The sequence below is a fragment of the Gossypium hirsutum genome, chromosome A01 (assembly GCF_007990345.1).
Source record: "Gossypium hirsutum isolate 1008001.06 chromosome A01, Gossypium_hirsutum_v2.1, whole genome shotgun sequence".
Taxonomy (NCBI): domain Eukaryota; kingdom Viridiplantae; phylum Streptophyta; class Magnoliopsida; order Malvales; family Malvaceae; genus Gossypium; species Gossypium hirsutum.
In genome coordinates, this window is record NC_053424.1 from 8,775,722 (window position 1) to 8,799,966 (window position 24,245).

The window sequence follows — 24,245 nt, forward strand, 5'->3', positions numbered from 1 at the left end:
AATGTAGCACTAGATGTTATAAATAATAAAGAGGATTATGTACCAAAATCGATTGAGGAATGTAAACAAAGAGAAAGATTGGCCAAAGTGGAAAGAAGCAATTGAAAATGAATTGAAATCGCTAGCGAAAAGAAGTGTTTGGACCTATAGTCCATATACCTACAGGTGTGAAACCAATGGGATACAAATGGGTTTTTGTGTGTAAAAGAAATGAAAAGAGTGAAATTGTAAGGTATAAAGCACGTTTAGTTACACAAGGATTCTCACAAAGACCTGGAATTTATTATGAGAAAACATATTCTCCTATGGTGGATACAACTACATTTAGATTTTTGATAAGTCTAGCTATAAGAGAAGGGCTTGATTTACGCCTAATGGATGTAGTAACAGCTTATTTGTATGGCCCATTGGATACTAACATTTATATGAAACTCCCTGAAAGATTTAAACTGCCTGAAGCAGTGAGTTCAGGTTCTAGAGAACATTATTCGATCAAATTGCACAAATCCCTCTATGGATTGAAACAATCCGGACGCATGTGGTATAATCGCCTAAGCGAGTATTTGTTGAAAGAAGGATACAAGAATAATCCAATTTACCCATGCATTTTCATTAAGAAGTTTGGATCTGGATATGTAATTATTGCAGTATATGTTGATGATTTGAATATCATTGGAACTCCTGAAGAGATCCAAAAAACTGTTGAGTGCTTGAAGAAAGAATTTGAAATGAAAGACCTTGGAAGAACGAAATTTTGTTTGGGGTTACAAATTGAGCACCTAAAAGAAGGAATCCTTGTGCATCAATCAACGTATATTGAAAAGGTGCTAAAGAGATTTTATATGGATAAGGCACATCCAATAACTACCCTGATGGTTGTAAGATCACTTAATCCAAGTAAAGACCCTTTCCGTCCTCGGGAAGATAGTGAAGATTTTCTTGGTCCTGAAGTGTCATACCTTAGTGCAATTGGGGCATTAATGTATCTTTCTAGCCATACCCGACCTGATATATCTTTTTCTATAAATTTGCTAGCAAGATTTAGCTCATGCCCAACTCAGAGACATTGGACTGGAGTAAAACAGATATTTCGTTATCTCCAAGGCACAAAGAATATGGGTCTATTTTTCCCTAATAAATCCAAAACAGAGTTGATTGGTTTTGCAGATGCAGGATTTATGTCAGACCCCTCATAATGGAAAATCTCAAATTGGATATGTTTTTATAGATGGAGGTACTGCAATCTCTTGGCGCTTAATGAAGCAAACAATTGCAACAACCTCGTCTAATCATGCAGAAATCTTAGCAATCCATGAAGCAAGTCGTGAATGTGTATGGCTAAGATCTATGATCAAGCATATAAGAAATAATTGTTGTTTATCATCTGGAAAAGAAGCTACAACTGTCTTGTTTGAAGACAACACAGCATGCATTGATCAGCTCAATAGTGGATACATCAAAGGTGACAGAACAAAACACATTGCACCAAAATTCTTCTTCACTCATGACCTCCAGAAGATTAAGGAGATAAAACTTAAGCAGATCAGTACAAGTGAGAATTTAGCAGATTTATTCACTAAGGCGCTTCCTACATCAGTGTTTCAGAAGCTTGTTTACTACATTGGAATGCGTCACCTTCGAGATCTCAAGTGATGTAGCCATTAGGGGGATTTAATACGTGCTGTACTCTTTTTCCCTTAACCTTGGTTTTATCCCACTGGGTTTTCCAGGCAAGGTTTTTAATGAGGCAGCATATCAAGCGTATAATTATGTACTCTTTTTCCTTCACTAAATTTTTGTCCTACTGAGTTTTTCTTAGTAAGGTTTTAACGAGGCATAATTATATAACTAGATAATTAGATAATGAACATCCAAAGGGGAGTGTTATGAAATATTTATGTGGATGTCATTATCAACCCCGTAAGTTATAAAACTCTTCCTATACCCCATAAGTTATAAGACTTTTCCTATACCCCATTAATATGGGAGATAAAAGGTCATGACCCTTTACATGCCCTATAATAATTAGAGAGTTACTTTTAACCCCTATATATATGGGGCTCATGTACTCATGAAAAATAATATATAAAAAAATAAGATACACTCTCTCTTCTACATTCTCTCTACACTCTTTCTTCTATCACATTTTAGTTTATTCTTTCTTTATTATTTCATAACACCTTCATTCATTCTTATATGCTTGTGATTCCGCTCCAAATTTGATAGTATAATTAGAGGTGTAAATGAACAGAACATTTGATGAATTATTCGTGAATTATTTGTATAATGTTTGTTTATGTTTGTTTATTAAGCTAAATAAATAAGTATAAACAAAATTTTTATGTTCGTTTAATAAACAAATGAACACGAACAGTGATGTATTCGGTTCGTTTATGTCACGAATAAACTTATTTATTGGCTCGTTTATGACTTGTTTATTATAAAAATTTCATTAATATATATTAATAAAATTATCTTAAAACTCGTTTATTGTTCCATTAGTATATATTAATAAAATTATCTTGGTTTGTATTTTTTTTCATTTATAATATAATTATTTATATTTATATTTGGCTATTTTATATCTAAATAATATATGTGTGTGTATTTATTTATTATTTGTTTGTTTATTACTTATTAACATTTTTCACGAACATGTTTAATTATTTGTTCGTGAATATGTTCGATTAAGTTAAATGAACATGTTCGTGACCATTAAACAAACGAACATGAACAAAAATTTAAAATTTTTAACGAACAGAAATTAAACACAAACAAACTTTAAAATAAGCAAACGAACATAAACAGAGATTTATTCATTCAAGCTCGATTTATTTACGACCCTAAGCAAAATAACCGAACCTTTAAAATTTTGTTCTACTTCAGACAAAATTATTGATGTCAGCTATTTCAACTATCATTAATCAGACATAGTGAAGAAACAGCTGAGCTGAGTTTGGATTTTCTTTTAGACCTTAATATAAACTTAAATAAATAATTTTATAAAAACGAACTCCATCGTACCAATTAGGTGGGGCGATAATCATTTGTAGAGATGCCACCATTAATGGGACCAATTTACTGTAATATAATTATTAGAGGTACATCTTTATATTTTTTTTAAATATTCTTTTAAAAAAAATTATCTAGATTAATTTTAAAATTATACATAAACTATGATTTAATATGTAATTGTGTATATGAATTTTGATTTTGTGTATTTTTTACTTTGATCTAAATCTTATAATTTATTAATACAATTATTGATATAATATCATTTTATGTTTATATATTACATGCATAAATAATTATATTTATCTAATATTAAAATAAATTGATATATTTATTTCTTTAAATGTGTATAATTAAATCAAAATTAAAACTCAAGTATACATTTAAATCACAATTAGAGTTTCACGTATATAATTGCATTAAATTAAAATTTATGTATACAATTACACAATAAATTTAAACTCGTATATAATTTTGAGATTCATTATTTTTGTTCGTAACACTTTTTACAATAAATAATTAAAAATTGAAGAAAGAAAACTAAACTCTAAAATATCATTAATTAAACTTTTAAGGAGATCAATGGATATTATACATAAAATTTAGGAAGAAAAAAATACAAGCTTAACATTAGTTATTCTTTTATATAGGAAACATAATAACACATTTGAACATGTATTAAATGGGTGTTTAATAAGAGTTTTAATCAATGCTTTGTTTAAGTTCAAACATTAGTGTGTTTTTTATGGGATAATTTTTTATGCACGATACATAAACTCTATACACCATTAATGAACAAAATATTAAAAAATTGAACAATACTTAAATTTTACTTAAAATCAATTATATTTCTCCCTTTATAATTTTCTCATCTTCCTCCTTCTGTATGGTCATAAAAACCAAAATATTTTAGGATTCATTAAATTTTAAAATATTTATTAAAATTTATACAATTAATAGTTAGGTTTGGACTTAAAATTGAATTGAGGTGAAGAATTATTTAAAATCCTAAAAATTTATTGAAATTTATATGAAATTACATATTAGAGGTAGTTATTTTAAACAATTCGTTTTTTTCAAAGTCGACATTTTCTTTCAAAGAAGCTCACTAATAATGTAAATATTAGAAGTTTTTTTTAATGTTGTTGCCTCATCAAATTTAACACTTATTGGGAGGAAAACATTTTCCGGAAAAGCTTTTCAGCCTTTTCCAGCATTTGTTTGGGAGGAAAATATTTTCCCAAGTAAAATGAATTACAAAACACAGGAAAACAAAGCCAATACTTTAGGAAAATATCTTACCATTTTTATTTCGGTAAAACATTTTCAGGAAAAGAAGCAATACGATCTTCCCTTTCCCTTCCCCTTCCCCCACCATTTTCGGTAAGAGTTTGCTTTGATTCGTGATAAATTCCCCCAAGTTTCTCATCAAAATTGAAAATTTTCAATCGTCTTCTCTTTTAATCTTCTCGATTCCGAATCTCTCCCAAAAGGTAATTTTCTCTTTACAGCTTCTTTTTCTATTTCGGTTTTTATTTCTTTATTATGATTTCTTTGTCTGTTTCTTTATTTTTATGCTTCTCTGTTTCTTTATTTTTAACTTTTTTTCCTAGGTTTGGGATTAAATTTTATTATTGTGCTTGTTGTTTTTGTAAATGATGCACCTTTTAGTTTTCCCCAGAACATGAGCTGCATGTCTCACACTCTATTTTGGTCTACTTTGACTCAATAGGTGAATGCTGAAAAATTTGTTGTATCTGGAAAGAAAAGGACACAAAAGCTCTACAGGAGGCATTCAGGAAGACCAGGTGGCATGAAAGTGGAAACATTCAACCAGCTGCAGCAGAGAATTCCTGAAAGAATTATTGAGCACGCTGTTCGTGGTATGCTTCCTAAAGGAAGGGTAAGTTTATTGGTTTCAAACTAAAGACTAATAATATGTAGATCTATGTTATCCTGACTTGGTTTCTGTATCAAACATAGGTATGTGCTAGTTATACTTAACCTTTTCTAAGTATTTTCCATATATTTGGAATGCTATATCTCTATATCCATGTTTGAATGTGTTAGACATAAGTGTAGGACACAAGAACTTTCAAGAAAACGAAGAATCTGGAACATATAACTTTAAATATGAATTGGTAGATGGATATAATTTTTTCCATCCCTTATATCATTAATTTAGCTCGCTTATTAAAGGGATAGTAAATCCTCATAACCCTTTGGAATTTATCTATTTGTATCATCGTGTGCCTGGTTTCTTTGCATGTCTGACTCTCATTCTACTGCTAAGCTTTTTATGCTGTTTAAGCTTACTAGAAATTTTCCAAATATGACTGGACTTCTGGTATTACGTTTTCACTGACTAGGTGTTATCAAGAATGAGAAAAAAACTTACTGTGGGCTTTCTATCCCCACTACCTTGAACTTGGTGATTTAGGTACTCTACAAATAGCTTTACATTTGTAATAAAAACAGCAAAAAGGCCCGTTACAGTCATAGATGATGGAGGAGTCTAAAATGTACAAGTGCTGAAAGAATATTAACCCTGAAATCTGAGGAACGCTGTTAATGGTCTATGTAATGTGCAAAGTTCCATGTGCCAACCTTTGAAATGAAGAAAATAGGATATGGTAAACAATTTGACATCAGCTAAGCAACCTCAGTTTGTGAATACAATCATGATAATTCTTAGTAGAGTGCATTTGTTAAGGTTTATAAAAGTGAATAAATCTAATTCAAGCCAATAATTACAATGACTTGTATTGGCTTCTACATTGAATCCATTGGTTGCAATTTGTTCCAGAAGTTTACTCTAGGAAACAATATGTTGTTTCTTTTGTATACTGCGTACATGATGTTCAACATCAATTATTGCCTAACCCAACACTAATATTTGCCTTCCTTAACTTGGTAGAGCATTCTTTAACCACCTAAAGGTTTACAAGGGTCCAGACCATCCACACGATGCTTAGAAGCCTATTGAGCTGCCAATACAAAACAAGAGGGTTCAAAAGCAGAGATAATCAAAATATAAAGCAGGGTCTGGCTTGAGGGTGCGCAGGCAATGCTTCACATCCTGCTTGCCATTTACTCATGTTTCTGAAAATAAATCATGTGACTGGTTAAAAATTAATACTAGCTATTAGACGGTATTTGTAATCATAATATACTTTATTTATGTAATTGATGAAAAATATTTTCATTTCTAAATTTTTGACATTTACTATCCCTAATTTTGTTGAAATTTGATGATAGGTTCAATGGAAATCAAATTGTATATGAAAGCTTTTTCTATGCAGTGATATTGTGCTTGTCTTAGATTGGAGATAAAGTAGATATAATGTGTAGACATGCAGTTATACCCTTCAAATTTTGTAATGATGTATGATTGTTCGTTATTGAGTGGGATGCATTTGAGCAGATTTGCTGAAATTACGGAGTGGTCCGATCAACCATCGGTGAAGGTGGCGGTCACAATTGATGCACCTGCTGATCTCAAATTGGTTATGGAGAGGTTGATGGAATGATGATAAGGATGGTTGTATTGTGTAATCAGTGTAAATGTTTAAGATTGTATAAGCTTTGTCAGTGGACTAATTTGTTCTGTTACGGTAGCTGTTATTGTTTCAATAAAAGGTAATAATTTTATGCTATTTTTAGTTACTATTGTAATAATTTTATGTTATTTAACACATGTTTTATAATTTTTAGATATAAAATAAAGAATAATTAGTACAAATTTAAATATGCAATAATAAAGATAAGTAAGAACTTTTGAAAAAAATAAGACTTCTTCAAAATAAGTGAAAATTTTTCCTTTTTTTGCCTCAAGCAAGTCGTATGAATAGCTAAAAGTTACCAATTGTGATTAATTTATAATTAATCAATAATTAAAACATGTGAAAAAAATAATATTCCATGTGAAAAAAGAACTTGAATAGCTAAAGGTTAAGAAGATTTAATAATAAATTATTAAATATATATTTGTTTCATTTAAAATAGCTTTTATAAAATATTTTCAGGAAATCTGTTAAACAGCAGAAAATATTTTACACAGATTCATCGAAATATCAGAAAAGTAAATCATTTTCAGAAAAGTAAATCATTTTTCAAAAATTATTTTCCGGAAAATATTTTACTGACAAACAAACGGAGCCTAAGTTAAACGGAGCCTAACTATATTTTAAACTTCAAAACAATTCACAAATTTCTCAAAATTCGTAATCATATAAACTAATTTTAAACAGAATAATAAAATCAGACCTTCAAATTTATTCCGCAAATAAAATTGAATTGCACCAATATTAATAAAGAACAAGAAAAAGAACCATCTTCATTTTTTTTCAAAACTTTTAGAACCCTAAGTTAAAACTTCAATATTGTAATTAAGAGATGAAGAGAATAAGTTTTAATTACATTTAAACAAAATTTGCAGTATTTATTCGAAAGCCCTTCAATTTTTTAATATTTTGCTCATTAATGATATGGTGAATTGTAATGTATTGATGGTACACATGACTCGTACACCAACATTGCATCAAATATTATCCCTTTTTTTAAATTATCTTTATTTAGATATACGTAAAAAAAATTGTTAATATGGGAAATAATTTTTTTAAATTATCTTTATTTAGATATATATTATTCTTTTATATTATGTTAAGGTGATGTTAATATGGGAAATAATTTTTTAAAACAAGAAATGCCTTCTCAATCCTATTTCAAAACCTTAAATACCTAAAAAAAAAAAAGAGTGAGTTATTTATAAAGCTTATGTCTAACACTATTCTCTTAAATTATATCATACCTACAATATAATGCAAGAAATTTTTATTTTTTATTTTTGTATTTGTATAATTAACATCAATTTTATAATATTTAAGTTTATAATAAAAAATCTATTACTTTAATTATAAAAACTTATATAAACTTAATTTGAGAAAAAACCTATTCTAAGTTATATCCTTTTCATAATATATATATTAAGAAAAAATAATATAAAATTTATAAAATACATCCTTTATTAATAAGGTTTCATGAATTGAATGATTTTTATAATACTTCTTATAAATAATATAATTTTTTATCATAATTTTAGAAAGTTATTTTTTATAAATAAGTTATAAAAAAATTTATAACATTTTTTGTAAATAACTATATTGTACAAATACCATTTAGGTTAGAGGTAAAGTGATCAATCGAATAAAAAATTTCTGAGTTAATCAAAGTTGACAAATCTTATTTTATTGTCCTAACTCGATTTTAAATATTCTCGAACCTAGTCCAATGAGATAAAATTCAAATTGAATCAAACATATTTGTTTAAATTAAATTTAAAAAATGACTTTAGGTCCTTGTAATTCCTAGCACACTGTAATCAAATTTGTCCATCGTAATTAAATTTGTTATTAACGTTCATCCCCTTATAATTTATTAATATTTTATATACTAGTTTCTTTACTTGCTTAGTAGCTTCAATGATCTTCTGATTCTGTTATTATGTATTTTGAAATTAAAAAATATATATTAAATCTAAAAAGTTTAATTTTTAAAATTTAGCACGAATATTTTATGACATCATCAACTATATCATTAATAATTCAATTTTAATAAAAATTGATAAAGATTCAACATAATCAAACAATTCAATAATATAAATAGTACAAAATATGAAATTTAATTCAATAATATAAATAATAGACATAAATTCGAAAAAGAAATCTTAGAGATTTAAAGGGAAGTAAAAACTTTGGGGAGAAGTAAAAGGAAAAAAAAATTGGAGATTTGGGGAAGTAATATTTTTTAGGGGAAAATAAAAATTTCGGGGAAAGTACAAAGAAAAAAGTATTTGGTGTAAAGTAAAATCTTGAAAAGATTTGAGGGGAGGAAGTAAAGGGTTTAATATTTTGCTTGTTCAAATTTAAAATTCGAAAAAGAAAATCAAGTTGATTCGAATAATTTGAAATTCAAACTTTTTATTTTTATTTTTTCGAGTCGAACCAAATTTTGCTCACCCTTAATTCTATTAAAGTAGAGAGGTAAATCTTACCGTTCTCCCTCGAAATTTAAGTCACATTGACATAGACATCGATACGCCCCAGCCAAACTACTCTCTTCCTCTTCCTATCATTTTTTTAGTTACTCTTCCACCCTTTCTGGACAGTTGGATTGATCCAAAGCCAACCAAAATTTTAATCCACTACAAACATGCCTAACGGCATCTTAAACATTATTTTCTATTGCTATATGCTATACACCTATAACTCCTAGGTGTATATAGCAACAAATGTAATGTTTAAGATACTGTAGTGGATTAAAACTTTGGGTGGTTTTGGAACTTTCTAAGTGATAAAAATTCCTCTCCGTGCTTCAAACAAGTGTTGGCTTCAACAGTTACACGCAAAAGATGCTCCAGCCCCTTGTCAGCCACCTATTTCCACAGCACCTAATTTGTCGTATCATTTTTTGAACTTTAATAAACACAGCAAATAAGATAAGAAAATATTACATATACGATATGAAAAACACAACATGACAACTTGTATACAACATTCTAATCCTATTTGTGAAATTTAAAAACCAATTGAATCAGAGTAACTCAACAAACAATATTGAAGCTTGAAACTCGAGAAAACTGCGCTTCAAAACATTCTTCTATTGCAGATATGATATGAAAAAACGATATAAAAAAACAGACATGACAACAAAATACGACATGACAACTTGTATATGGCATTCTAATCTTATTTGTGAAAATTAAAAACCAATGGAGGGTATAAAGTTCGTGTAGAACTAATGAGAGTAATTCAACAAACAAAATCAACGCTTGAACTTGAACTCAAACCCGAACTCAAAAAAACCGTGATTCAAAAAATGATCTATTTATAGTTAATACTGATTCAAAATGCCTGTTAACCTTAAATATATACAGGCACAGCTAAGACAAATATAAATAATTAAAAATGAACTATTTATAGTTAATACTAATTCAAAATACCTGTTAACCTTAAATACATACAGGCACAGGTAGGATTTGTAGGTGTATACTGTATAGCAATATATGTAATGGTTAAGGGTGGATTAAAACCTTGGGTGTTATCGAAGCTTTTTAAGAGACACAGATTCCTCTTCCTGCTTCAAACAGGTGTTGGCCTTGACAGTTACATGCAAAAGATGCTTCAGCCCCTTGTCAGCCACTTATTTCCACATCACCTAATTTGTCATCTCATTTTTGAACTGTAGTATACACAGCAAATACGTTACGAAAACATGACATATACACTTTTGATCTTGGAGCTTTTCTCCGCATACTTCTCATTCATAGCAATAGCTTTTTCCACCGTCTTCATCTTCTGAACATTTTTCAATCTCTTCATCAGTCGTCCCTTCTTCGTCTTTCTGTTTCAAGATAGGTAGAGAGTTAGTGGTTTGGTGAAACAGAATAAGGAGATAACAATGACACAATAGAATGAAGTTGAACAAAGACGCGTTAAGATTACGGCTTTTAAAGAAGTATGTTCCGTAACGGCAACAGTGTTTCGGGCTTGGGCTCATTTGTAAATTTATAAACATGATGTAATTAACGCATGCCACAAAGAAAATCATTTCAAAAATGGAAATACCTTTCGGGCTTGGCCCCGTTCGTAAATTTATAAACATGATGTAATTAAAACATGCCACGAAGAAAATCATTTCAAAAATGGAAATCCGTTTGAGGCTTGGGCTTGTTCAAAAATTTATAAACATGATGTAATTATCACATGCCACGAAGAAAATCATTTCAAAAGTGGAAATTCCTCTCGGGCTTGGCCTCATTTGTAAATTTATAAACATGATGTAAGTTATGCACGCCATGAAGAAAATCATTTCAAAAATGGGAATCAGATTAACAGGAGTCCGCGAAGTGGCCATAACTTTTCTATGTGAATAAAACTTTGTTATGGTGGGTTTTATTATCTAGAAAAACAACATCACTAAAAAAACAAAACTAAAAAGCCTTGAATTCCGAGAATCGCAATAAAGTGAAACAAGCTTGCAAGAAGAGAAGATGAAGCCGATAAGAGTCACAAACTGCCAAAGAGAAACAAGGCCAAGCATAAACATTACAGCATGTCATCACTAACAAACTAACAATCCCTGATAAACTCAGAAGTACACATATCCAGAACTAAATGCGAGCTTAGAAGAATCCAAAGAACACGTTCCAATCATGCTACCAATCAAAATGCAGAGATCATTAATGAAAATACTCATCTAAACAAGAAGGCATCAATGTAAAATTCACTTCTCAATCATGTTCTCTGTCCAGAATTGTGCTCGATATTTGCATTTGCCCTTAAATCATGCTATCCCCGAATATGCTATCGTATCAAATCCATAGAACATTAACAATTCACCTCCCACATGCTATTATATCCCTAGAACTTTCAACCAAATACAAGTAAAAGACTTCAACTACAATCCAATCTTACACATACGTAAGCCTATGTCTATATGATATATGCATGTGAGAAACAACCATTTTCATCATTAAGTAATTAATTCCTTCTTTAAATAACTAATTCTTTCTTTTTTTGTAGAAGCAAACAAACAAACAAAAATATAGTAGATAAAGTAACACTTCCAGTTTTGCACTAGCAGAATCAGGCTTTTGAACTCCAGTCTCTGAAGCAGCCATTGCTGCATACAAACCAAAATTTACATAAAATTTTCTAATTTTTTATAAAAGGCATAAGCAACAATTCTATGTTCTGACTTCTGAATTAAATTACTATTTATAGATTGAATTTTAATATTTTAAAAGAAAAGTGAAAGCTAACTTGAGGAAGATCGGGAACAGTTCCATCGTTGACGCACATCGAAGCGACGCCATTTCTCTTCTTCTTGTTTCTATTTTTCGCCAAGTCTTCCGGAATTTCAGAAATCGGACAAACTAAAAACGAAGAGAATATTCAGAAATGGGAGGATTGAACTTATAAACCCTAGAATTTCTTTAGAAATAAACAGGAAGAGAGCCGCCGTCCCGCCCATTGAATTGAAAATTGGGCCAGAAAGGTCCAGATTTGGGTCCAAAATTCAATCTTTTAATTGGTTCATTCCTTTAGAGAAACCCAATTATCCTAAAACCCAAAGCTCAAAAATTGCCGAAAGCAAAATACCACGCCCGATAATTGCAGACCAAATTTGATAGCAAAAAGACCAAACTAGAAAGATATTGTTCTAGTTCTGACAAAATTATTGATATCAGCTATTTCAATTATCATTAATCAGACATAATGAAGAAATAGCTGAGTTGAGTTTGGATATTCTTTTTGGCCTTAACATAAACTTAAATAAATAATTTTATAAAAATGACCTGCATCATACCCATTAGGTGTGGTGTTAATCATTCGCAGACGCCACCATTAATGAGGCCAATTTATATTTAGATCTTTTCTTTGAATACTTTTTTAGAAAAGTGTGTTTTTTTTTTCCTTCGAAATACTTTTTAACAGTAAATAAAAAATAAAAAATAAAAAAATAAAACCCTAAATTTAAATTTGAGTAAAGCATAAAAATAGTCACTTTTATTTATTTCAAATTATATTTTAGTCATTTATATTTGAAATTTATGTTTTAGTCGCTTACGTTATTGTTTTGTTACAAAGTGGCCACTCTATTGTTAAGCTCCGTTACCTCCCTAACAACGGTCCTATGTGGCAGTCCAAATGGGTTTTAAATGCAACTTGGATGTCCTACGTAAGAGTCCAAATTAAATTTATTTAATTAAGAACCTATTTTTATCTCAGTAACTGAACATCCAAGTTGACATTAAAAAGTTATTTAGACTACCACGTAGGACTGTCGTTAGGGAGGTAACAGAGTTTAACAGTATAGTGACCACTTTGTAACAAAACGATAACATAAATGACTAAAACGTAACATTTAAAATATAAATGATTAAAATACAAAATGAAACAAAGTAAATAGTTTACTGTTTAAACCTTTAGGGAAATCGATGTTGTACATAAAATTTAGAAAATGGTTATCTTTATTGATATATTTCCTTCAATTATGACTAAGAATACTAAAGTTGCAGGCTTAATTTGGGTCTTTTTCACCAAAGGAAAGAAAGGGAAAAAGAGGACTTTGGGTCTTAAAAATGTTGATAAAGTTATAAAATGACACTTACATATAAGGCATGGCCATGATCCACATGCCATAAAAAATAATATAATCATTTACTTCCTCCAAAGATATTATATTACTTGGATGGGAGAAAAAGAATGTTACATATACATATTCGTATCTAATTTTTTTTAATGAAATTATCTTTATTTAAATATGTATTAAAAAATTATATTATTAATAGTTTTTACATAGTTATATCTCGTTTAGGAGTTAAGACCAACTTTTCATTTTGTCTGGTTACAGTCATTTATCTTTTGTATGTCTTGCACGCAACTTTTCACATTGGTCACATCACTTATCTAGTTAGACGAGCTTACAAAGGCAAAACTCTCATAGTTCTAAAGCATATGTGTGATAGACCTCTTGTAGCACAGACTCCTCAAGAACTAATTTAGAATTGATTTTGGTAAGTGTTGTGAAAAAGTATTTTTGAAGAGTTTAGTATTGTTATAAAAAAATATTTTAGAAAAATAAAATGTATATTTTAAATATGTTGTAAAGTAAAAAAGTATATATTTAAATAACATTTAGATTCATTAATATTATGATATTTCAACAAAAACGCTCATTGTCATTTTTTTATATAGGAAATATAAATTTTTAAAGCAAGTAATATTAATTATCTATAAAATTTAATTTGAATATATAAATTATATTTAAATATTAAAATACAACCAATACAAATTTAAATATTTAATATTTAAATATATACATTTGCATATTTGAAATAAATTACCCATTAAAATATTAATTTAGAGTACATCATAATAATAACAAATTTCAATGTATATCCTATATATAATTTTATATATTTGAAGCTAAAAATTATAGCTTTTGTATTTAGATTGAAAAATATTTTTTTTATTTCAAAAACAATCTATTTAATTATGAAAATGCTTTGTACAAAAAATTGCTTTTAAAATTTAATAAAATTAAACCAAGAAAGCATAGACACAAAAAAACTCATATTTGAAGTTATCTTTTATCTAAGGTTTAGCTTAGCAGTATTTCTCAATAATGTTTCTAAGTTAAAATATGTTTTTGAGCAAAAGTTAAAATTTTTTACTTTTACTTTTTGCTAAAAAAATATTTATACAAAGCATTTTTAATCTTAAAAGCATACTATTTAATAATATTTTTATCTTAAAAATATTTTTTTATTCCAGAAATAATTTTTAAAAGTAATACTAAAATGACCTTAAACATCTTTACGTGACTTTCAACTCAATAAATGAATCATTTTCGATTTTCAATCAATTTATTTATATAAAGAGTAACCTTGAGATTTATAGGTATATGATTTTTAAATTCACAAAGTAATAAATTACATCCTTTCCCTTATAAAAATTGTACAATATAATAACAAAGATCCATTAACTTGGCAGCTACTCAATCTGAGAAAAAACCAAAGACAGAAGACAAGAATTAGCTGAGAAACATTAGCATATACTTTATAAAAAAGAAAACGAAAATTGAAAAATAAAAGAGGAGTTGGACTGAAGGTAGCTATCACTCAACTCCTTTTGGGGACATACCCTCGTAAGGTGTCAGAAATATCATATTGCCTTCCATTATGTTCAATGATTAAAGCTTGTCCAATCACATGACTCAACCAAATAAAGAAAAACAAAAATTAAAAAAGTTGCAAGCCATCAACTTTTGGGGAATGGGAGAACATATACGCATATAATAATAACAATGGTCCAAAATATTATCTCGTATTGTTCAATGTAATTGCTCAAATTTAATAAGCATTGGATTGTGTCACACGAGTGGGAACTCAAAGTTGTACCTCAACTCAGCCAATGTGTGTTCAGCATTTAAGTAGCTGCTAATTAAGCTTAGCAAACTAAAGTGTGGGTGACAGTAAAAAATAAGATCAGCAATGCCTCTCTTATAGTATGTTGACGTGCGAATGAGTCTCAAAGGTTCCTGACCCTTGTGCCTAGGGGCGTGTGCTTGGGGAGCTTCTAAAGATCTTCATACCTAATAAGTCAATGCGTGGGAGGTGCCGCCCCCGATGCGCGCCTAGTGGCGCCCGTCCTCAAGTCCCGATTGCGCGCTTTGGGACTCGATTTCGTGTGCGCCTTGAGGTCAAGTTGGTGCTCTTGTTTTCCCAAATCTACTCGTTACTTGGATAGAGACTACTAGTAGCCTCCAGCAGCCTACTAGGGTCTGAACCGGTGTGCTACACGTGACATTATTGACCATCTGTTGTAGAGATAATATTTTAAACAGCATCACAGAGACAAAATGTAATGTAATTATTATTTTTTCTTATGTTACTTGAAAAATATATTAAATAATACTAAAAAATGGTTCATTAATTGTTTTTATTATTCAAGTAAATGAAATAAAATCATTAAAATGGGGTAAAATTGTCAACAACAACACATTATCAGAAGAATGTAAGTTTATTTAGTGAATATATATAATGATATTAAAATTGCCTATATTTTGAAATTTTAATAATGTTACAAAATGTTGGATCCACCTAATCAATAACCAATTTTACATAAATTTCAAGATAAAAAATTTATCATTCTTTTACGTTTTATTCCTCTCAATTATTATTTATAAGCTGCTCGATTTTGTTTTCTTGAACCTAGAAGTTTGTAGAACTTATTTCTTCCATTAAGATAAAGTTTTATCATATTTAGTAATATTACAATAATTTTAGTAAATACTTATGTACTATTATTAAAGAAATCTCCTCAAATTATATTCACATATATTTCTTCTAAAAAACAAGTTAAAATTCAAAACATACACAATACGACCTAAAATTCTCTCACAAGGAGCAGCATTAAGGAGATGTGTGAGGATTGATTATCCTACTATTAATTTTAAAAAATGATATAATGATTATTTGGCCTTTCAATTTTATATATATAAGTTATTTTAGGCTTACATTTATATTTTCGTCTTTTATAACATTTAAATTTGTATTTTTTATTAAATCATCTCAAAATAAATGAAAAAAATAATATTTGTTAATTTTCTTAATGTGACATACACGCATGTAGATCACATGTAAGCATTTAATTAAATTTTTGAAATTTAAGAATATTTTGAAAAATTATTAATTGATATAATAAATTCAACTTTTAAAGTTTACACATTCTATTAAATCGTTCATGGTTTAAGAAATTTAGTCCCCAGCATTTTTGTTAACGTGTAGATGTTGAAGTTAAATTTGTCAAATTCTTTAGAATCACTATCAAATTGATAAAATATGTAAATATTGAAGGCTAAATTAATATTATACTAATATAAATTATGAACAATTGATAAAAGAAATTAATGTCATTATTAATTATCATTAGTTGCTTAATTTCAGAATTGATAGAAATTAAATTACTTAATTTACGGAGTCTTAGATTAAAAAAAGTGGTGCTTGAAACACATAATAAAAAAACTATTCAAGCAATTCAAGAATCTGGAAAGGAGCAATGTGAATCTTCTATGATCCGTTCCATTAAAAAGATCTCCAATGAGATTAAACTATTCACTTACTACATATTTTTAGAGAAGACAACAGATAGTTTGGCAAAAATGATATTTTCAACACCTTTGGGTAAGGTTACGTATATACAACCTTCGAATGAAATCATTCAATCTCTACACGATGATCTTCCTGATATGATATGATTTTATTTTATATTGATTAGAGTTAATTTTTTTTATAAAAAATATATATATTGAAAGGAAAAAAATAGTAAATTTAATCCCCGGAAAGAAAATTTGATAAACTTTTTTTTTTTGAAAACGGGAATATTGGTAAACCTAATTATTAATATTGCAGACAAACTCGATAATACATGGTCTTGTGTTCCATTTGTGAGAGACATGTTCGTGAAAATTATTTCCATTTTTAATTCTATTTTAATGATGTTGGTAAATACTAATCTCTAGCATAAATTGACAAAGTTTATAAAAATATATATAATAAAGTTTTTTAAAGAATATTTAATGTATTATTTTAATTAATCATTTTAACAGCTCATCTAGTTATTATATGATTAAATTATAATAATTTTATCTTTGAGTCTCAAGCTCAATACCTCCTATAAGCATGTTATACTTTTTATTTTATATTATTTCAAGTTTTTCTTTTAATTAATTTTTTAATTAATAAATATATTGTTTCAAATTTTTTTAGTTTTATTAATAAATTTTTATTTATAAAATTAAATAATAAATATGTGACTATATAATAAAAATATATTTTATATATATCATTATGTTATAAATATTTAAAATTAATTAACTCTTTTATTTATATAAATAAATTAATAAGTATATAATAAAAAATAAGTTTTTTATATTTATCATTATGTTAAATATATTTTAATTTTTATAACATTAACTAATTTTTTTGATATATTTTTCTTATATATAATATTTATATGTCAAATATTTATTTTATCTACCTATATTGTGGGTATGGTAATTTTTAATATTATAAAATGAAAAAATTATTTAAAAAAATTATTTTTTTATATGTAAAATATTTCAAATATCATTGTTTTTTCATCTACTTATTTTTTTATATGTAAAATATTTCAAATATCATTGTTTTTTCATCTACATTGTGGGTATGATATTTCAAATATTTTTATATGTGAAATATTTCAATTAATTATTTCAAATATCATTATTATATGTGAAATATTTTAAATGCATATACAAAAATATATAATATTAAAATTTACTACACGCATGATATGGATTGAAAAATAAATATTACACATATAAAAATTATATTTACTAAAAAAATAATATTTCAAACAATTATTTGATTTTATAAATAAAAGATTTATTAATTAAAAAGTTGAATTAAAAAATCTTGAAAGCAATATATTTATTAATTAAAAAACTTGAAACAACATCGTTACCATTTAGCGATCTGACTAAATAAACTAATATATTGAAAAAGTTAGAAGCACTCTATAGGATGCACTTTTTGTTTCTCTTCTTAAAATCGAACTATTTCTTTAAATATCACAAAATTCAGTCCAAAACCCTAATTTTTTAAAACTGACATATATCTAAAATTTAATTGATGTTATTATTCACTGATAATGCATGAAACTTATAGATTGACGATGCATTAAATATTATTTTATTTTCTTTCTATTTCTCTTCCCAAAATCGGCCTATTTATCAAAATATCACAAAATTCAGCCTAAAACCTTAATTTTTTAAAACTGGCATGTATCTAAAATTTAATTAATGTTATTATTCACTAATAATGCATTAAACTTATGCCTTGACGATGCATTAAATATTATTTTATTTTTATTTTTTTTCCAAAATTGGTCTATTTCTCTAAATATTACAAAATTCAACCAAAAGTTTTAATTTTTTAAATCTGACATATATTTAAAATTTAACTGATGTTATTATTCACTTGTAATGCATGAAGTTTATGTACCGACAATACATAAAGTTCATTTTCTTCCCTTGAAATATGTTAGTTTCTAGATGAATAAAATGTCTTTATATTATTTGATCAATCTCGAATTTGATTTGAATTTGAATTTTCTTTGATGAATTTTAAAGTATTTTCTTTCGTAATAAAAAAAAGTTTTTTCAGATTGATTAGAATAATTTTGTTGCCAGTTTTTTAATATAAATTCTAATGTTTCTTTTAAGACATCAAAACAACGTTAAACCGCTACACGCCTTGGACGGGAGCAACCCAAATTGCAATACTTTTTTTTATTTTTATTTTTCATAATAGATTTTGGGTTAATATTTGATGGATTATAATTTTACACACGCTATATTACCTGATATTTTATCACTAAAAATAGGGTAAATTATAATCATAGTGACTAAATTATTAGTAAATTTAAGTTTTAGTTATTTGACTTTAAAAAATTATAAAATAGTCATTGAATTATTTAAAAATTTGTATTTAAATCAGTAGATTGTTAAGTTTTTTTTTTTAAGTTTGACTAGCAATCTCTAAACAATTATTTGATTATTAGTATGGTGAATCAATACACATTGACAAGTAAAAGATCATATCTCAAATCCAAGATGATCTAACAATCAGTATTGAAGATCGAAGAAAAAATATGTTTAGATTTCAATTTATAAATTCGCGACATTTAAAGACGTTTCACACACACACACACACAAAAAAGGAAATCTAGAATAGAAAGAGAAGAAAAGCTTCCAATTAGTACAGATGGTGCGAAAGAGAATGTCTTACAACAATTATTTTTAACAACTTAATAACTTAAACGAATAATTTTAAATAATTCAGTAACTATTTTATTTTTTTTTAAATTAAGAGACTAAAACGTAAACTTACAAATACTTTAATAACTTTAGATGTAGTTTACTCTTAAAAATAAAACTAGGTGATTTCAATTTTAAAATTCTTTTATATGTCATTCACAAATTATGCATAAAATTACAAGATATCAATACATCAAAAACTAATTCATAAATTTTTTAAATAATAAAATTAGTAGCCTCTTAATTTAATATTAGATTTTTTTCACACCTATAACTTAGGTAAAAAAAATTATTTTAACAATGAATATAGGTGAGGTGGTAATAATTTGTATTTTAATATTATTGTACATGTGTTCTCTAATTGTATCTGTAATTTTTTATTTTTAATTTTAAAATTATATAAAAAATGAAAAAGACAAAAAATATAACATAATAATATTAATTATAATTCAAAACAAATAATTTTTTTATAATTTTATATCTAAATTGATCAGGTGATTAAGGGTAATACAAATTTAATAAAATACTTAAATATAGGAATTAGATTAAATTAGATATTGTATTAGGTGAAAATAAAAAATAAACAATTGTACTATAGTTTTTTTTAACAGTAAAAATAGTTATAAATATATTATATTTACTTTTATATTTTTAATTAATTTAATAACTAAGTTGATATTAATTAAATTGTGACTGATATTAAACTCAAGTTTAAATCTATTTCATAAAATGATTTTAAAACTGTGAAAATTGAACGTTGATAATGATAATGATAATGAATTGCAAATAAAGAGAGAAAATAGAACCCACCAAATTTTACATGGAAACTCTTTCGGAGAAAAATCACGGACAGAAAAGAATAAAATTCACTATGTCAAATTTAAATAATATAAGATGAGAGTCAATTACGTCTATTTATAGGTTTAAAAATTTTATTCTAATTAAAGTCTAATAGATTTAATGTAATAATGTTAAAACACCTTATTCTAATCAAATATCAAATAGAAAATATAAATTTTTATAAGGACTCCACTTGTGCACCCTGTACCATACTACAAGCCTGGTTGCAACCCTAGCCCGATATTTTACTCATTAGGGATCTGCGATGATCCTTACAAATCCTCCTATTTTCCTACTTGTATTTTATTTTAACAGAAATTTGAGTTATACAACTCTAATAAAAATATTATCTTTTACATTTTTATATTTTTAAAGAGAAAAATTAAAAAAAGAAAGTTATATATCCTCGATAATCACATCTAACTTCAACTAAAATTTTGTATTTTATTTAAAAAATATTAAAATTATAATTACAGGAACTACCAGAAAATAGAAATAATTGGGAACAGTTGAGAATGTCGAGAAAGCAACGTAATAGGGAAGCAGCAAAGCTGCAGAGTGCAGAGAAAATGAAAACTATCTCACAGTCTCAAATTTCGACAACTTATCGTACTTTGAGACATGCTTTGGTTTTCGCCCTGCCAATTCCAACCTTGCCACACAAATAAATAAATATTTTTATATAATAAAAAATGTGAACTCTAAGCAAGTTTTCTTCATCATTATAGAGGTCTCTATACAATCACCCGTATTCATAATTCCAATCTGAAAATATAAAATAAATGTTCAGAAAAAAAGATTTTGAAATTAAAAATTAAAAAGAAATTTTGTTAATTTACCATGAATTAGATCATACAAGTCAGGAAAAAAAGAATAAACACCTATCCTCGATGGTAAATGATCCATCAACTCAATCGCAATATGTTTGAAGTGATTACAAATATTTAACATGATAAAAAAATCAATTCGAATGGTCTAAAGCAACAAGTAAAATCAACAAAAGAATCGAGTATCACCAATTGGAAAGTATGACGACAAAATCATCCCTAAAATCACTTACAAACTCAATACTATTTGCATAAATAAAACTACAAAATTACAAAACCTTGTACTAGATAAGACAAAAACTTGTAAAATTGAAGATTTATTAAACAATTGAAATGAAAAAAAGAAATATATAATATTTAAGACAATATGAGTCCAAATTAACTTATGAAATAATTTATTATTCTGAATTACTGTCAAAATATGAATAGATTAAAAAGTTAATGAAGAGCTACCATTCGAATATTTACGATCAACTCACTTTTCAAGAGCTGCTAGTGGCCAGTAAATGTTTAATGATGATAGACACCATCTTTTGTTCATCACAAACTTGTAAAGATAGTAAAGATGCCCACAAAACAAATCTATAAATTGAAAAGAGAAAATGTATATGGAGTGAATGAAGAGAATAAATAACGAGCAAGAGGGTGGGAGAGAGAAAAAGGGAGGCACTATCACTCAGCAAAAGAAGGGAGAAGAAGTAACCAGTTTAGGAGAAAAAGAGAAATTTTTAGGGCTTTACCTCAACCATAAAAAAAATACTTAAAATTGAAATTAAAATATTATTGATCATGTTTAACTATAAAAACATGTTTAAATATTAAAATTTACATTTAATTGTTCTTTTTAAAGTTTATAAGTACAGACAGATTAAAAATTTGAATAATTCAAACTAAAATTGATTAATCGAATCAAAACTCACACATGACAATTGTACATAATGAGACTTAAAGATTAGCATATATGATTACACATAGTGGATCTTGAATCTATGTATTTAAAACTCATAACCTTGGCCTTTGTCAATTATGCTAATGCCTTATTGGCCTTAACTGATTCCTACAATAAATTTAAAAATGAAATTTATTTTCTAGCTGAATCATAAATAAAATAATAAAATATTTATATTTAAATATTGAATAAACATTAATTTCAAATTTGATCTTTAAATAATTTTTACTTTTATTTTATTATAAAAGTATTTTTTAATAAAAAAGATATTAATAATTAGAAATGGGTTGAATCAAAATGTGTCCCTATGTCCTTTTAGAACATAAATTAAGGGAAAGAAACAAGCAATAAAGTTCCAACCTCGACGGGATTAGGTGGTCTTTTTCTCCATTCAAATTTTATTACAAAAATTGCAGATGTTTGGCTTTGCCTTTATCACAATATTAGTAGGGGCCACGTTACCGTTATGATTAATCTCCCTCCACTTATTATATAAATTTATTCAAAGAACACCACTATTTTTTTCTATGGATTAGGGAAAATTAGAATTACTTACATGCCATTGTAAAGGACATCAATTTTCAGTTATTAATGGATGGTTTTGGCAATAGATTTAATCACACATCTACCCTTTTAAATTACCAAAATTTATTAATAAAACATAAATCAAATAAATTATTATATTAGTCATATAAGCAACCATTTTCCATCCTTCTATTCTTACCCATCTCACCTTGAATGCCAAGAATAAAATTCAATTATTTATAATTATTTTTTTAAACCCAAAAAACCCCAATATTTTAATTGTATTTTTCTAGGCAAGTAAACTTCAAATTACTATTTTTATTGAAAATGTTAATTAACTATGTTATTGGGACTTGAATTTAAATATAAAATAGAATAAAAAAATTATTTTATTTAGGGTATTTAAATTTTTGTTAAAATTAAATTAATCGATCAAACTAATCTAATTCGATTAATCGGTCGGTTAATCAATTTAATTCAATCGGAAATTGATAAATTATTTTTTGGAAGTTTGGTTATTGAGTAATTAACTGAACTTAATAATTAATAATACAAATTATATGTAGTTTTAATTTGGATAATTCGGTCAAATGAATATTATCAATTTAATTTAATTTTTATATATTTTATACTTGGTTTAACAAAAAATTTAAAAAAATATATAAATTTTGTTAAATTCAGTTAACCGACTGACAAACCGAAATATTTTGGTTCGGTTATTTTTTTTTTAATTTTGATTCAGTTAATAGTTAAAAGCTTAAAAAATTTGATTAATTCAATTAATACTAATCCGATTTGGTTAACTGGTTGAACGCCCCTATGAAAAAATATTCATAAATAGGATCTAAAAACATAAAATATAATTTTATATGTGTATGTATTTGAGCCCGCTCATAAAATTAAAACATTTTTCATCGATTATGTATCAAATATTAATTTCACAAGTCAAAAATAATAATTTAATTGTTAATCCTAAAAGTTCCTTATTATAAGTTGTAAACTTCTAATTATTTGAATTTTCCTCCAATATTCCAACAAACTTTGACTCGCAAAGTACCTAATCATACTACAACTTGTAATCAAACACATTATTAAAAAAAATCAAAAACAACTTTGAATTTTAATCAAACAACCGAATTTAAAAAAAAAAACGAAAGAAAAAAAACTGTCTCAAAGGACAAAATTTGTTTGCATTTCATTTTCAATCCCATTATCTTCATAACAAGTCAAGAAACATACCCTTCAAGTAAAGAATCCTAACGTTTTGGGCAAAATCAAAGCAAATGTGTAAACCTAATTATTGCAAAAAAAGAAAAAAGAAAAAGGAGGACCACAATTACTCAATATTTCATGCACCCATAATCTTTAATTGCCTTATCATTAAATTTTTAACCATCAGCATTAAATTTGGCTAATTAATTCTCGTTATTCATGGTTTTCTAAATCAAAGCTTAAAATATTTAATTGTTTTTTTTATTTAGTCCTCCGAAAGCTTGGATTTGTTACAATTTGATAATAAAAAATAAGGGTTTAATGAAAATGAAAAATGGGTAATCTAAAAGAATTGATCTACCTACCTACCAAAGAGTATTCTAATGAAAGCTGTATTGGTAAGTGGTAAGTAGGCCATTTATTCATTGGATGCAATGGAATTTGCATTATAATTT

At 26.8% G+C, this 24,245-nt stretch overlaps 2 long non-coding RNA genes across 3 annotated transcripts; one reads left to right on the forward strand and one right to left on the reverse strand.

Annotated features, from left to right (window-relative positions):
• The first annotated feature begins 4,164 nt into the window (after positions 1–4,164).
• Positions 4,165–6,333, forward strand: LOC121204928 (uncharacterized). The gene is made up of 3 exons (XR_005900068.1): positions 4,165–4,505; positions 4,745–4,915; positions 5,930–6,333. It is a non-coding gene; the product is annotated as an uncharacterized lncRNA (long non-coding RNA).
• On the reverse strand, positions 5,372–12,002 carry LOC121204929 (uncharacterized). Of its 2 annotated transcripts, none has more exons than XR_005900070.1 (4): positions 11,835–12,002; positions 10,103–11,694; positions 9,065–9,485; positions 5,372–5,999 (listed from the first exon to the last, which is right to left on the reverse strand). It is a non-coding gene; the product is annotated as an uncharacterized lncRNA (long non-coding RNA). The 2 variants fall into 2 exon arrangements; XR_005900069.1 differs by having other exon boundaries at positions 9,065–9,460; positions 11,835–11,999.
• Positions 12,003–24,245: the final 12,243 nt, after the last annotated feature.